Source organism: Hibiscus syriacus, unplaced genomic scaffold (genome assembly GCF_006381635.1).
Source record: "Hibiscus syriacus cultivar Baekdansim isolate YM2019G1 unplaced genomic scaffold, ASM638163v2 tig00000916_pilon, whole genome shotgun sequence".
In the NCBI taxonomy this organism is placed as follows: domain Eukaryota; kingdom Viridiplantae; phylum Streptophyta; class Magnoliopsida; order Malvales; family Malvaceae; genus Hibiscus; species Hibiscus syriacus.
The window spans coordinates 2634264-2651792 of NW_024061833.1; the positions used below are offsets into that span (position 1 = coordinate 2634264).

General features: G+C 36.1%; 1 long non-coding RNA gene across 1 annotated transcript in view; it reads left to right on the forward strand.

Annotated features, from left to right (window-relative positions):
- The window catches only part of LOC120118133, a 30406-nt gene extending 20160 nt beyond the window's left edge, over window positions 1-10246 (forward strand). The window contains exon 4 of the long non-coding RNA XR_005515718.1: window positions 10235-10246. This is a non-coding gene — a long non-coding RNA (uncharacterized LOC120118133). The remainder of the gene's footprint in view (window positions 1-10234) is intronic.
- The last annotated feature ends 7283 nt before the right edge of the window (window positions 10247-17529 follow it).

A 17529-nucleotide genomic window follows, 5' to 3' on the forward strand; every position in this document is an offset into this window, starting at 1 on the left:
ATCTCTAGTGAGGAACAAACATGTAAATAAACCAAAATAAATAATATTATAACAATACAGTGGCTAAAATAAAACGTATGTAAAATAAAAAAGATCAAACATAATAATAACCCATTTCATTTCATGACCGAAATAAACAGATTACAATAGTGAGGGACCTAGGGTGTTATTATCCCCTAACTAGAAAACACGAAGAAGCCCCTTTTAGAACAACGTTGTTCTATACGGGGTATTTAAGGCCAAAACCGAGACCTATTCTCTCATCTCCCTTATTTACCTCGTTTCTAAAACTAGAGAAAGAGAGAGAGAGATTAAAACTCTCTCAACTTTTCTCTCGTCGGGTAAAAGAAGCCGCCGTTCATCAACGGCAGCCACGACAGAGCCCATGGCGACTTACGGTGGCCGGAGGGATCATATGATCCCAAAAGGTTCATTTCACTCTCAACTCCCTAAATCTCCACCTCTTTCGGCCTAAAAATGCCCCCACATGCCTAGATATTAAAAAGGAAACCAAAAGGTTTACCTTACGTCGCCGTTAAACCCACCGTCTGATGGGGCCACCACTGAGATATGTTGGTTTCCTCACTTCCACACACCTTTTCGTCGTTCGAATCCGTCATCTGACCATTGGAACTGCCGTCATCGAAGACCAGAAGGTAATTGTTTTTTTTAAATATATTTATTGTTTTCTGTTTTTTTCTATTTCCAACCCCAAATATTTCTCTCTGTATTTCCTTTCATTTTTTATGGTAATGGCTTATGATGGCTTTCCCATTGACTTGTTATATTTTCCTTTTTTTATTTGGGTTGTTGGTTTCTTCTCCTTTTTTTAGTGCATACGGGAAAAGTTTGGTGGTAACAGTAGCAATGATAGGCGACGACAACAACATCATACCCCTAGGGTTAGGTTTCAGAAACCCTAGGGGGCCGGGTGAGATCCTGGGTCGGGTCTGTATCCGGGTCGGATGTTGGGCGGGTTGGTTGTTGAGTAGATTCGGGTTGGGTTTGCTTGCTTGTAATTTGGGCTCTGTTTTGTAGGCTGCTGGTTGGCCTCAATTCGGCCTCGAGTTGAGGGCCTATATTGTAAATTAATTGTAATAATAATAATAATAATAACAATAATATTAAAATAATAATAATTATTTTAGGACCCGGACAAAAACGAGTGTCTACAGTTGCCCCTATTTGCACATTCTTGTGTTAACAAGAATAGGGCAAAGACGAAAAAGACATCAAGTTTTTGTCCTATTATCTTTTTTTTTGGTTTTGAAAATATGATATGTTTGTTGTTGGGGGACGACACTGCTCATACATGATGAAGAGTTCTTGTCATTTAAGGGTGACACGGATCCTATGTGATGAGGAGATCTGGTCGGTGGATTACACAGTTCCTACGCGATGAGGATGGTAAGCCATCTTTAGGAAGGGTGATAACACAATTCCTATGCGATAAGGATGACTGGTTATCTAGGGGTTTCACGGCTCCTACGTGATGAGGAGTCTGGTCGGTGGATGACACGGTTCCTACGTGATAAGGATGATAGACTATCTTTAGAGATGATAACACAATTCCTACGTGATGAGGACGACTGGTTATCTAGGGGTGACACGACTCCTATGTAATGAGGATGCCTTGTCAAGGGATGACACAGTTCCTACGCGATAAGGATGGTAGGCCATTTATAGGGATTTATTTCAAGAGAAACTGTCTCAAGAGAGACAAAATTCGTTTCAAGGGAAACCATCTCACAGATTGGTGTTTCAAAAGAAACTGTCTCAAGGGAGAAAACTTGTTTCAAGGGAAATAATCTCAAAGGTTTGTGTTTCAAGGGAAACCGTCTCAAGGGAGAAAACTTTGTTTTGAGGGAAACAGACTAAAAGATTATAAATTTTGTTTCCAATGAAACAATTTCAGAATTTGTGTTTTAAAGAAAAATTGTCTCAAACGAGACGAAATTGTTTTGAAAATCTCAAGTAAGATTAATTTTGTTTCAAGTAAAACAACTTTGATATTTTTATTCCGAGGGAAAATGTCTCAAGTGAGATGAAATTTGTTTTAAGAGAAAACTGTCTCAAGTGAGACAACATTTGTTTTTAAGAAAAATTGTCTCTAGCGAGACGACACTTTGTTTTGAGCGAAACAAGATCAAAGGAGACATACAATCTTCTTGTTCCTGTATGTTGAGGAGATCTAGCTGCCTTTAGAAGATATGATCGTTCACTTCAGGATGTTGAATCTTTAGATGACATGGTTTCTTCAAGCTAGAGACATTTGGTCATTTCGAACATTCATTTCATGAAAAATCAATAATGCATTTATGGATGATTATATTGGATGTTAATGAGTGTCATGATGAAGTTTATTTTACGTGTTTGATTTGATGAATTATTGAGTTTATCCTCAAGAGAGGGAAAAATGTCTTTAATTCATATGATGATGAATGTTTGATGCAAAGTTGAAAATTTCATGTATCATGTATGTATATGTTGATGTATGTTTTCTCGGTGGGAATGATTGCATGAGCAATCTTCATTCTATCCCTAATCCAGTTTGTCTTTATTTCTGCCAGGGTGTACTCTTACAAACCTCGACCTGAGACACTTTATTTTCCTTGCCCTAAAAATTTGGCTTCCTTTGCCCCAGCTTCGATCATGAGCTTCGGAGAGATATTTGTTGAATTCCAAGATATGCTTCCAGAGAAATTATCTTGTTTGAAAATGTTTTTCTTCCTTTGAAAACAACTTAACGAAAAAAGAATATGTGAATTTCATTGTCAAATGAACTAAAATAATGCCCCATCTTCGACCTCGCAATTGGAGTAAATCACAAAACATGAATTCATTGAATATCATAAAATCAACTGTTCTTTTAATATTTGATAGCTGCAAATCTTTGACAAATATCAAGATAGAATGGTTGGTTTTGAGATTAGCTACCTAAAATCTAATGTTTGTTTTATCAATTCGGTCATCGTGAAGATCATGGCATGCCCCTCTTTCTTGGTTTGTCATTTTGATCGGAGGTGGACAAAATATCGCAACTAGCATAGTCAATTTCTAGACTATTTAGATACTTTTGTTTCAGTTATCTGAAATCTTACATTTGTTCAAGCCTCATAGACTCCTCTAGTAAAAGGCAGTGCATAAATATCAGTCTAAAAATGAGTTTTCTGAGTGCTCATGTGAATTCGACTATAACAGGTGTTCCTCAACTCCCTTAGCCCATATTCACCAAAACTCCTTTTTTTTAGTAAATTTGATTTAATCTGCCATTGTTTGGCTAGCTGAATTCTGCTTTATTGTACAAATAATTTTTATAATTTCCTTTGTTCAGCTAGCTGAAGGATTTATGTCGTCACAAAGTCTTCGACTTGACAACCACATTAGAGTAAACACCGAATTACCAAGTACCCAATCAATGTCATGGTTTGAATATAATCTATTCATAAAGCCAGGGCTTTCAAGTTTCCTCTATAACCAATTGCTTTAGCGAAATAGCTCAACTTTATTGTACACACACACACACACATATTACGTGTATACATATTTTATTTTTTAAGCTTGCCAGAGAGAACCTGTTATAGTCCCGATGTTTGTTGAAAGTCAGAAAATCTCATCATTAGAGTTCAATTCCCAAGAAACTGACCTAAACTATATTCACCTACTTGACCATTCCATCTGAGAAGATCATGATCATCATTGAACGTCATCAACAGAAATAGAAACCAAATAGTTATGCAAACTCATGTGCCAGTTGCCCCATTTTGTCCACTCCTAACACATACCTGAATGCCAAACCCTGATTGACTCTCCATGATAGCATATAGTTAGCTTGATCCCTGCAAGAGAAGTGTATATATTCTGGTGTATCGTTTGGAGTAAGATTGGGGTTCTTCTTTTGCTGGGGTTCAATCTTGTCATTTGTCAAAGATTTATAACCTCAATTATTAAAAAGCTTTTAATTAAAGTGATATTTAAAGAATTTCAAGATTAGAATTTGTTCATTGTTCATTTCCTCAGAAGGAAGCATTTTATTAAAATGTTCTAACATCAAGTGACTTACAAACATTTAAAAGTAGGAAGAAAAAGAAAAACAAGTTCAAACAAGATGACATGCATTTGATGAGAATGCAACAAAACTTCTTATGGATGCCCCAACCTACTCTTGATTAGAATGCCCCATTACACATTGAATGTCAATGCCCCTAAATCGATCAGATCTTGGTCCTTGCGCTTCAATGCCCTATAATTCTCAATGGTGTGCCCTGAGCTTCTAATATGATAGATGCATATGACTTTAACATCATGACCTTCAAGATATGGGGTCTCTCTTGGTTTGGATTGAACTGGAGTCATAAGTTTTTTCTCAACTAGCATTGGGTGCAATTTCTCATACGTCATTGGGATAGGATTGATACGAGTTTTTTCACGGAATACATTATGAGTTCTAGTTCCTTGATTTGCTAGATAAGACCCCACTATGTTAATCTCAGTTCTTTCCTCAATGTCAGTACTGCTAGTTCTTCTTATCTGCCATTCTTGATAGCTCTTTTGATTATTTTTTCACACATGACGATGTCATAGAAACTCTTAGTAGTAGCTCCTATCATGTAGTTGATATATGGAGACTTCAATATGTCGATGAATAGAGTACTGATGAACTTTTTTTCAATTATTGGTGGATGCACTTGAGATTCCACATCCCTCGATCGTTGAACATATTGTTGGAAACTCTCACCACTCTTTATTTCCATATTTTGTAGCGTTGTTCGATCAGGGGCCATATCATTCATGTACTTGTATTGGCCCAGAAAGACACTAGCCAAATCCTTCCAGGAGCAGACTTGAGAACGACTTAGTTGATTATACCACTTAGAAGGGAGTCCAATCAAATTGTCTTAGAAGCAGTGGATTAACATATGATCGTTGTTGGTGTATCAAGTCATCTTTTGAAAACTAATTTTGAATTTGTACTTCTCAAATTTGGGCATCTTGAATTTGGACGGAAGTACCAAGTTAGGAACCAAGACTAGTTTTGTTGCATCCATCTTATTGTGAGAGCTTTGTCATCTCATTCCCTTGAATGTCTCTCTGCACCATTTTTTCAAATTCTCTAGGATCTCATTGTTGGCTCTTTTCATCTAATTATGATATGATCTATTGTAATCAGTAGAATTATCCCGATGATCTATCACAGTTGTATGAGTTTTAGTGGCAGAGAAACTTACTTGATGGCTTGGAAGCTTGTGGGGTGAAATGAGTATCGGTTGATTAGCATGGGCCATCACATGTTCGGAGGTTCTTCTGGTTGAGGAAATATTCTCTTTGCCTCTTTCTTGGTTGAGCTCAGCCAATTTTGCTACCTTTTGGTCAACTAGGTCTTTTTGGTTTTGCAAGATACGATCCACAGTGGCCTTTTACTTCTTCTCTATTTTAGCTTCCCACTCTTTTTGCATCCTTCGCAAATTCTCTTCCAACTCTTTCTTCAGTTTCTCAAATTTAGCTTTCATTCTCAGTACTGTGTGAATGCAGTTTCACAGTTAGAAGCGCTTCCTCAAAGTCCCCCACAAGATATAATTAATGCATGTAAAAATGCTTAAATGAATGTCATGCAGAATACAATGATGCAAATACAAATGAAAAAATATTGATCCCAACGGTGAATATCATAGAACAATTTTCATCAGAAATAAAAGGCTTCACATTACAAGACAATCCATTTTATAGACATACTTTCATTTAGATATTGAGTCTGGAGTGGATCACTACTTTGTCTCAGATCTTCTTCCTTGAAAATGATGCCCCTCAAGCATTCTGTAACCTAACTCTATTAATACCCCAACGGTACTGAAGTCAGTGAGTGATGACATGATTGTAGATAAGACTCCACTGTTGAATTACTCCTTGGATCATCATTTTAGTCTTGAATGCTGCACGATCTTCGAGCAAGTCTCATTCTTGTATTCTGAACTTCTTTTAGCCTTCGGTGCATGTCTGTGTACGTAACTGCTTGATTGAAAACTATTATCTATTCTTGTGAAGATTTTCTCATGAATATTTCCTTGCGGATCAACACTTTCACATTATGTTATGTCAATGAAATGTAATGCAAAGAATGATGAAAAATAACACAAACAAAAGAGAAAAACGAGTTAGTAACACAAAAAAAGAGAGAAACGAGTTAGTACAAGCAAGATAATCAATAGAGTTAAAAAATGTTATCTACAGGTAAACATAACACCTACCCAATCATGATATCTACCGGAGCATACTTTTATTAGATAGTAATCCTACCCATACATGTTTTCTACCCACAATGATATATTTCAAGAAAATAATCCTAATCGCATGGTATCTAATTCACATGCTTTTATTCAAAAAGAATAAATATATTCTACGAATCTTAAAGAAAAATGTAAGGGTTTAGAAATTCTCCTCCTTTGTGTACACTTATTTTGGGTACTTACTGACGGGAAAAGGTTCGATATAGCTATACCTAGGGTAACCATTCTACGGTTCACTATATGCATGGTTTCGGCTCTAACAGGAAAATGATACTCGAATTGTCCTTGATGTCGGTGCCCCTTTGGGCTGCCAATCCCTCGATCCTCACCCATTATATGTTTTGAACAAAACGAGTTCAATTCGAGGGGATTCACTGCCTTATACCTATATAAGGAATAAAGCCCTACGAAGGTATAAGGTATGTATCTTGTGGGTATTTGCTAAAACTCATACGAAGAATAAATTCTTACGAGAGTAAAGCATGCACCCCAACTTATTTGGATCGAAGCTCAGGTCTAGAGCTTATGTCATGCAAATGCACGTGATGTGTGTGAGGAGGAACATACAAACCTTTGACTCAAAAGATGAACAAATAAAAACTCTCAACACAAACTCGGACAAAGCTGAAAGTAAAAATTAAAATGTTAGTATGACAATTAAAAATGGAGAAATTAAAAACTTTAATAAATGGATCATAAGTTAACTAAAGACTAGAACTCATAATTTCCACCTCAACGACAATGTGTAAGTGACTTATAGCCTAACTCTCTAAAAAAAAGGTCAGTGGAGTCGCACAACTGTCATAACCATCTTTTAGAAAACAATTATGTATTATTTAAAAAATAACAATTATGACTTTTATTTGAAAAATTGGGGATTTATGAATTAAATTGAAAATGAGTCACCATCGAATTTTATGCTAGGTAGGTCGAATATCTAAAAACGTATTTTAAAACAATTTTAAGGAAAAATCATTTTTAAGACAAAAATTGATTTGCGTTTACCAAAAACTTGACTTAACGAGTCCGGAAGTCGGTTACACGTGAGGGAAGGATTAGTATTCCCACAACGCCCAAAAATTGGTACTGGATCGCTTACATGTTATCGTAATGGTGGTGGAACTTATAAATCGAATGTAAAGTAAAATTATGATCCATATATTTAAATTTGATTAATTTATTATGGAAAATTCTTTAATTTGAAAAGAAATATCGGGATTAGCAATCCTCCATCGGAAAAGCTAATTCATCTATGTCTTTGTTTAAAAGAATATTCCCTCCTTGATTAAAAAACACAAATCGAATATAAATTGCTCATCAACATTTGTATAAGATAGAATAAGTTGATATTTAGCGAGACAAGCATTGTATTAAAATAGAATAATAAAAATGAATTAATTAATAAAGTAAAATCAATTTATTTCAAGTTTACATTTTGTTCGAACGTCTTATTGGATTACACTACTTCGACCAAGCAGTGCTTTCCATGCCTGTTCTACAAATGACGTTCTTGAAAATAATTTGAATAATATTAATAATTAAGGTAATACAATAGGGATAAAATGCGATTGGAATCATGTGAAATAAAATGTTTATAATAAAAACACAACATATTAGAAACACTGAAAATAAGATAACAAACAAAAGGGATTAAATATTAAAACCAGAAAGATAATGCCTAAAAAACAAATAAAATAAATAATACAACACATACTATAAACACAACACATTACAAACATTGAAAATGTAATAAACCCATACATTTAGGTCAAAAATATAAATATCCAAAATTACATGATAAATATCGAAATAATTAAAAATACATAATTTACAGTGACCAAAATAAACACACGTAAAATAATATGGCCAAATCAGAAGTAATAATCTCTAATGAGGAATGAACATATAAATAAAACAAAATAAATAATATTATAACAATACAATGGCTAAAATAAAACGCATGCAAAATAAAAAGGATCAAACATAATAATAACCCATTTCATTTCATGGCCGAAATAAATAGGTTACAATAGTGAGGGACCTAGGGTGTTATTATCCCCTAACCAGAAAACAAGGAAAAGCCCCTTTTAGAATGATGTCGTTCTATACAGGGTATTTAAGGCCAAAACCGAGGTCTGTTCTCTCATCTCCCTTATTTGCCCCGTTTCTGAAAATAGAGAAAGTGAAAGAGAGATCGAAACGCTCTCAACTTTCCTCTCGTTGGGTAAAGGAAGCCGTCGTTCATCGGTAATAGCCACGACGGCTTACGGTGGCCAGAGGGATCAAATGATCCCAAAAGGTTCCTTTCACTATCAACTCCGTAAATATGAACCTTTTTCGGCCTAAAAATGCTCCCACACGCCTAGATCTAAAAAAGGAAATCGAAAGGTTTACCTTACGTCACCGCTAAACCCACTGTCCGATGGGGCCACCACTAAGATATGTTGTTTTGCTCACTGCCACACACCTTATCATCGTTCGGATTCGTCGTTCGACACCGGAACTACCGTCGTCGAAGACCAAAAGGTAATATTTTTTTCTTCTTTTTTTGGTTCAAATCTATTTGTTGTTTTTTTGTTTTTTTTCATCTCTAACCCCGAATATTTCTCTTTGTATTTTCTCTTTTTTTATGGTAATGGCTTCTGATAGCTTTCCCCTTGACTTGTGATTTTTTCTTTTTTTTTGGGTTATTGATGGTTTCTGATTGATTCGGTCACTGTATGATGGATTAGTGCAGGCGGGAACAGTTCGACGGCAGCAGAAACAATGACAGGCAGCAACAGCAGCATCATACCCCTAGGGTTAGTTTTCAGATACCCTAGGGGCCGGGTCGGATCTTGGGTCGGGTCTGGATCCGGGTCGGATGCTGGGCGGGTTGGTTGCTGAGTGGATTCGAGTTGAGTCTTCTTGCTTGTAATTTGGGGTCTCTTTTGTGGTCTGTTGGTTGGCCTTAGTTAGGCCTTGGGTTGAGGGCCTGTAATGTAAATTAATTGTAATTAGAAATACTAAATAATAATAATAATAATAATAATAATAATAAAAATAATATTTTTAAGATCCGAAAAAAATGAGTGTCTACAAATATGATGCGGAACTGCCCCTCACGAACAACACGAAGTTGCTCATAAACACTCTCTTGGACTACTTTTCCATACTCCAGCATCATTATTCCAGAAGAGAATCTACACTCATAAGGCAAGTCCAAAAACAAAAGCTCATCAACCACTCCACTACCAAATTTGATTTCATTAAATCTGGGGAGTACTTCAAAAGTTGCTTCTGTAAACATGAGCGCATTTACTTGGTTAAAATCATGTGATCAGATGCCAAGAAGCAAGGGTGACTATGAATGACTTATGAAGTGTAAAAGTTAGATTGAAGCCACAAGCATGGTATATAATATCTTGTCTAATTGAGAAAACAAAAAATGATAGACCTTATTTAAGGAAAGCTTTAAGCTAGCAAAATAATATTGGGAAACCCATAACCCTAAAAATTCAAGAAATTTTACTTATCTCTACCATCCAATATGTCAATATGAGAAGTGAACTATTATCCCAGAAGTGTGATTGAGATAGAAAAATAAAATCAATGAAAAGAAAGAAATGAATTTCCGACAGATATACCAAACATAAAATGACAATATTTTTCTCTTATCGTACTTCTAAAATGTAATTCCTACCAAAATCAACTAAGAAATATATTCTCTAAAACAAAGTAAAGGCTCAGAATCTCTTACCAAACCCCATTCCAGATTTAGACCTATAAATATCACAATGCCAAGCATCTTGAAATTTACATAAAGAAAATCAGAATTCTACTGGTATATGGCTGAGCTAAAAATCCAGAACCAAAATGATGGATAGTATTATTCGTGTAGAAGAATGCATGCAAGATACCAAACCAGTGCAAACAATTTGATAAAAAGGCCTACACTTCATGATAAAAAGATAATTTCATATGTTACAAACTAGAGGAAAAAAGAAGCATAAATACCAACCATAGCTGCTTGAGGGAAAAAACCAAGTGCATGACTCACAACATTTTCATACAATGACAAACAACATCTTTTCTTTGCACGAGGAGAATAATACTCTGTAACAAATTTCCTCCAGTATGCAAAAGTATTATCCTACAAAATCAAAGAGACAACAAGATTCTCATCAAATTACCAAGTTGAAAATGAGTTGATGTCAAGTTGGTAACAAAAATATAATTGAGCATTCATTGAAGTACATAGTAGATTTCTACACACAAAAAAGAGGGGAAGGATAAGTTCATGACTGTAACAAGTTAACCAAGTATACATATTTCCATAAAAAATGCAATCTTCAAAAGAAGTGAAACCGTTAAATGAAACCAATTGAAATTCAAGATATTTTACCACAAAATGTAGAGAAAAAGAAACATAAACTCACAGGTGGCCTTTTCTGTTGGTGATAGAGGTATTGCATTAGCCGGCGAGCGCATACACCACCATCAAAGGGACGCTTCATTCCAGCTACTAGCTGTATGCCCTGTTGTTACAATTGCTGCCTCAACTGCATTTGCTGTGAAATATTTTACTATTGCCTGGATCAAAGCTTGTAATTGGGGTTTTGAGCTTGCAGCTTCCTGGAATCCTGTCGGTTGAAAATAGGGCTAATGTAAAGTGAAGTAAAAGGAATTAAGTGACAAAATAAATTAAATGACAAAGGTAGGGAAAAGTGAAAAACTTCACTATCGTATATTCATCTAAAACATGTTACAAGTTTAATAAATAAATACATTAGGTGAGAACAAGCATTTAATTTAAACTAAGCTACTTAGTATTTATCCTTATCTATCTAAATTTCTAAGAGTTAGTGTTATATTAAAATACTAACTAATTATCCTTATCTACCACATAACCTAAACTCCCCCTCAAGTTGGGGAGTAAATGTTGAAAAGACCTAACTTGGATATAATCTCAACAAAGGTAATTCTTGGAAGTGCTTTGGTGAGAATATATGCTAACTGAGTCTTCGTTGAAACATAATTGAGTTTCACCGTTCCACCATTCACCTTTTCAGAGATGAAATGTCTATCAATCTCCACATGCTTCATTCAGTCATGATGAACTGGATTCTTTGCAATACTTATTGCAGATTTACTGTCACTTTAAAGTTCAAACTATTTGTTGGCACATAACCCTAACTCAGTTAACATTCTTTGAAGCCAAATTCCTTCGCAAATTCCAAGTGCCATTGCTCTAAACTCCATTTCTGCACTACTTCGAGGCACCACCGCCTGTTTTTTACTTCTCCAAGTAACCATATTTCCCCAAACAAATGAACAATAACTAGTTGTAGATCTTCTATCCGTTAATTCACCTGCCCATCTTGAATCCGAAAAAATTCTTACTGTACTATCATCACTCTTTCTAAAAATTAACCCATGTCCTGGTTTCATTTTCAAGTATCTTAGAATTCTATTCACATTCTCTAAATGTTATTCTCTTGGATCATTCATTTATTGACTCACTATACTGACATGGAACGCAATATCAGGTCTAGTAAGTAATAAATAAATTAGTTTACCTACTAGCCTTTGATTCTGTTCTTTGTTCACAACACTTCCCAATTCTTCTCTCCTTAACTTAAGATTTGCTTCCATGGATGTTTGTGCTGGCTTACATCCCCTCATTCCAGTTTCTGATAGTAGATCAAGAATATATTTCCTTTGATTGATCACTATTCCTTCTTTTGACCTTGCAACCTCCATGCCTAAAAAATACCGTAAAGTTCCCAAGTAGACAATCAAAATTTTCTTTTTGTTGTTTGAAGCTGTTTTGACAAATAAAGTGTGATCAGACTGACATTGCTTGTAACCATCCTGAATAATCACCTTTGTAAATCTGTCAAACCAAACTCTTGGAGATTGCTTAAGTCCATACAAGGACTTTAGTAATCTACATGCTTTTCATGTATTACTCTTCACACCCGGTGGAATTCACATATATACTTCCTCATCCAAGTTTCTATTTAGAAATACATTTTTGATGTCTAACTGATGAAGCACCCAATTCTCATTAACTGCTAATGACAATAACGCTTTCATAGTGTTTAGTTTTGCTACCGGAGCAAACGTTTCATGAAAATCAACTCCAATAGATTGAGTAAATCCTTTCGCCACTAATCTCACCTTATATCTTTCAATGTTACCATCAGCTTTGTATTTTACCGTGAATACCCATTTGCAGCTGACTGTTTTTTATCTTTCGGAAGATCAACTATAATCCAAGTATTATTGTTTTCTAGTGCTTTTAATTCCTCTTCTACTGCCTCTTTTTACTTGGGATCTTTTAATGCTTCTTCCACCGTATCTGGAACAATAATGCTATCTACACTTGTTGTAAAGTTATTAAAACAAGGCGTCAACTTTCCATATGCAACAAATCTCTCAATTGGATAATTTTTGCATTTTCTTACACCTTTCTTTTGAGTAATTGACAAGTCATTATCATCAATTAAAACATTTAATTCAGTGGAAAAACTCTGATTACCTTCTTCATTCTCCAAAGGATTCTCATTTGGTTTCGGGTAATGAAAGTGTCCATGTTGTGTGGAAGATGATCGCTTGTAAATATATATGCTAAGGCAAGCAAATATGTGCAAGTAATACAGTAGTGAGTGAGTATCATCTCCATTGGGATTGGATTAGAAATATATTTTCACAACAACTAGAACTAATGTCACAAACTAAATCCTACTAAGTATTCGAACTAAGAACTAATACGAATAAACTAAGAAGAATGATTCAATGATTTCAGAATAATGTAGTCGAGACAAAGGAAATATGCAAACATATAAAACAAAACTAAACAAGTATTGGTTTAAATATAATGCAAACAACCTCTTATATTAAGACGTGTCACAGAGCACTGATGCTAAACTACTGTCTTGACAACAATTATTCTAAGTTCTGAATGAATTATTATACCTCACTAAGCTGCCCAACAGGATTACTAGGTATTCTTGGATGGTTGCTATGGTAATACCTCTCGGCGTTAACTATAGACGTTGTCTTAACCTACTCTAGCAATTATCCCTTTTAGTCGCTTGAAACTCACTCCTTATCTCTAAGGTAGACAAGTTAGAACTTCACCATCCCGGATTCATTCCTTTGTTCACGTTGATCTATCTTAATTATCTCGAATCTAAGAATCACTATCTAGATAAAAGGCTATCTCTCGATGCTCTCACAATGCCAAGACATGTTTTACCGAAACCCCAGGCGATCTCTCGATGCTCTTATAGTGTTAAGGCAAAATATTTAAACTATGAGCAAAATAGACATAAGCAAACATAATTCATCATTCATAAACATAAAAATATTATTTAGGCAAAACAAAGTTTAACACTAAGTAAAGCATTCATGGTGTTATCAAAGATCATCCAAGATTTAACCATTTAATATAACCCCAAATAAAATAAGAATTAAGAAAAAGGAAGAACGACTCCCAAAACCAGGGGATCTATCGCGATAATCCTGATCAGCACCATGCCTGCCTTGGTGATCACCCTCTCTCGAGGCCTTATCACTGCTCTGCTATCGTCTGGCTATGGAGGACACCAAGGAATATTGGTGGGTAGATGGTGAGAAAGCACTGCAGTTGCTTGCTCATGCCTTAGGTAAAACGCTTTTCTCTTCTTCTTCCTTGCCTCCTTTCTTTTTGTGACTACGACTGAATATTTATAAGGAAAAATCTCCTAGGGCTTTGCATGCTTTTGGAGTTTCCTTAATTTGCCGTTATTAATTTCCCAAGATTAAAAAGGAAAGGCAGCTAGCGGCTGTCAGTACAATCAAGGCTTGCTTGCACGTGAAGTAGGTCTTCCAGCTGGCATGTGACATAGGCGGTTTTGCCACACCTGCTTCAGACTTCTTCAGATAAATGTTTCCTCGGCGAGATAATTCTGCTCTTCATGTTCTCTTCTGTTCTGTTGACCTTTGTAACTTTGCATTATCACGACTGAAATGTTCTTCCTCTATAGTATTCCTGCACAAACATAACTAAAACAACCCTTTCTCCCCAGCAGCATCAGTCAAACCAAATAAATCTTGCCTAAGAAAAAACTTATCCACCACAGGCTAATATAACATATATGCAACTAAATGCAACTAAAAATGCACTACATACTTTGTTTAGATGAGCAATAACTTAAGTGAAAAGACTAGAAATTGAGTCTTTTTACAGAGTTATCACACCCCCAAACTTAAGCTATTGCTTGTCCTCAAGCAATGGATAATAGCTAGAAGAAAATCAAAATTGTCATGGCAATGTAGTATCAAGAACATAATCAGGTTTGAGATTTCAGCCCTCAGCAAAAATATTTGGCCTCAACATGTTTGACAGTCATATCAATCAAGTCCCTTCCATAGTCAGGATCATTTGCTATGGTGTGTGCGTGATTGTAACCAGTCTATGCATAGAGGTAATTAGAAAACTTAAAGTAAGCACCTCTAGGTTGTCAAGGCAATAAACTATTCATCAGGCTTAGTTTATACTATTAGTTATTTATCAACTTCTATTCTCTTTATTCACACATTTTTTTTATAGGGGAGTCAGCTCATCACACCTACCGTTCCACACTCTAGGTGAAAGGGAGCATACCTTCCACCCCTAAGCTAGTCGGGCAGAGTCATCATGTGACTACTTTCATTCACTCATATGCATTGTCTACTCTTAATTTCTTTTGGAGTTTTTCTTGTTCATGCCTTTGCACAGAAGAGTGTCCCTTTTTGTTTTTCGAGTTTTTCAAGTTTTTAAACACTAGAGAGTTTTTACTTTACCCTTAGAATATTTTTTTGAAGTCTCAGCAATTAGAAAGTTATTTCCTAAAATTTTTACAGATTACCTAGAGCAAAGACAACCTACAATCGTGTTTATAAATGTGCTACTGCTTACATTGTAGTTGAGGATAACACTGGGAAAGGTTGGTAGTCTGATCATTATGGTCGGTAGCAACTCTTTGATGAAGGCATTGAGTTGCGTGTCCCTTGCCTTGGCATACTCGAAGTAAATTTTATGTGGTTCTCCAGGCGTCCGATCTTTTCACGCGTCTCTCGCGTGTGCGTGACCACAACAATCATTATAGCTGCGAACACCAATTTTGCACCCCGTTCCAGACCTTTCTTTGGGTCGTCATCATTGAAACTCTTCAACTCGGGGACCTTTTTCTTTGTAATATCCTCCTTGGGTTTGATAAAATCTTCGAATGGTTCCTCAAGAACCTTTTTCTTCCTGCACGGCGCGGTTCAGTTTGGTACAGTCATGGATCTGCTCAAAGATGATTTCACCCACATCGATCTTCCTACCATATATGATCGAGTGCAAGAGCATCAGTCGCTTGATGAGGACAGTGGTATTGTGGGACGTTGGCATAAGTTTGTCTTTAAGAAAGTGGTTCTATAATTTTACGTGCGGTTTTAGGGCTCGACAATCTACTCGTTTCCTTGTGGAGACATTCCCTTCGAACTTGGCCCACCCAAATCATAAATCCTGTAGAACTCCGCTATACATTTCTTGATCTTCTTCGGCCACACATCTCTTGTGCTGGTCATCCACTTTCCCCAACTTAAAGTATTTGTTGAGTGTAGAGGGGGAGAAGCGAATGAGTTTTCCTCGAACATATACTGTGTGGTTGGAGGGGTCATTAAGATGAGCATAGAACTCCCACACCATTGCTGGTGATGCGATGTTAGGATTTCGAGCAAACTTCTCTCATGTATACTTCTTTATGATGTCCATTACCTCGGGTCCAAACAGCTCCTCGCCCTCGGTTATAAAAATAAATCATCTTTCAAATATACTTGGTGTTGTTGAATGGTTTTGAAGCGTACTTCTGCTTCAACTGTTTGGAAATGTTTGAAACTCTGTTTGGGGGCTGGGGCCAGTTTTAATCTCACCATTTTTCTTGGCTGAATTTAGTGGTGGCGACGAGGAGGTATTTTTCAGAGAAAGAAGAAATTTTTTTTCTGGTTATGGAGAAAGAGGGAAACACGATGAAGAAGAGGTGGGTGGGTAGTTTTTCTTGAAAAGTGATGGGTGGTTTCGGGGTATTTTAGTCTTTACATGATGGGGAAAAGATTTCTCATTAAATGAGAAATATGTGATTTGACATAAAGGAGGAGAAAATATTTCTTTCCCCCTTTACTCTGCCGCCAAAACCTTTTGCCCTAGTTTGTCCTTTTTCCTTCATGCATGCTTCAACTCCCCATGTTGCCACATGTTTATTGCTTGCCTACAATATGAAAGAAGAAAATAATAAAATAAAATGGATTAAAGCAAAAAATAACTTAACTTATTTATGTACATATTTTAGATTTTCGTTGCCTAGGCAACGAATATTTGCTTAATTAAGTAAAGAAAACTCTTGGGCATCATGTGCCAACGATGCCGGTTTATCACGCATGACTGGGGCTCCTTTGTACTCCTTGAGTATATGTCCGTTCACCTTAAAGATAGAACCATCATTTTGGTTCTGGATTTCAATTGCTCCATTGTCATAGACTTGGTGAACAATGAATGGTCCTGATCATCTCGATTTTATCTTGCCTGGGAATAACTTAAGGCGTGAATTATAGAGCAGTACTTGTTGTCCAGAATAAAATTACCTCGACAATATTTTTCTGTCATGCCATCATTTTGTTTTCTCCTTGTAAAGGTGGGCATTCTCATATGCATGTGCTCTAAATTCATCCATCTCGTTCAGCTCCAAGAGTCTTCTTTCTCCAGCAAGCTGAGCATCCATGTTTATCTTTTTGATGGCCCAATAAGCTTTATGTACAAGTTCAACCGGTAAATGACATTCCTTCCCGTAGACCAGCTTAAATAGGGACATTCCCAGTGGTGTCTTGAATATTGTGCGATAAGCTCATAGCGCTTCATCTAGCTTCGGCGACCAATCTTTTCGACTTGGGTTGACCACTTTCTCAAGGATCTACTTGATTTCTCGGTTAGACACTTCGGCTTGTCCATTCTTCTGAGGGTGATATGCCATAGCAATTCTATGTCGTACTCCATATCTTTTCAGTGCCTTGGCAGTCAATTTATTGTCAAAATGTGTGTTTCATCGCTAATGATAGCTCATGGTGTTTCAAAGCGGGTGAATATATTTTTGTGCATAAACTTTAACACCGTCTTGGAATCGTTCTTAGGTGTTACAATGGCTTTAACCCATTTTGATACGTAATCCACTGCCAAGAGAATGTACATATCTCCGAA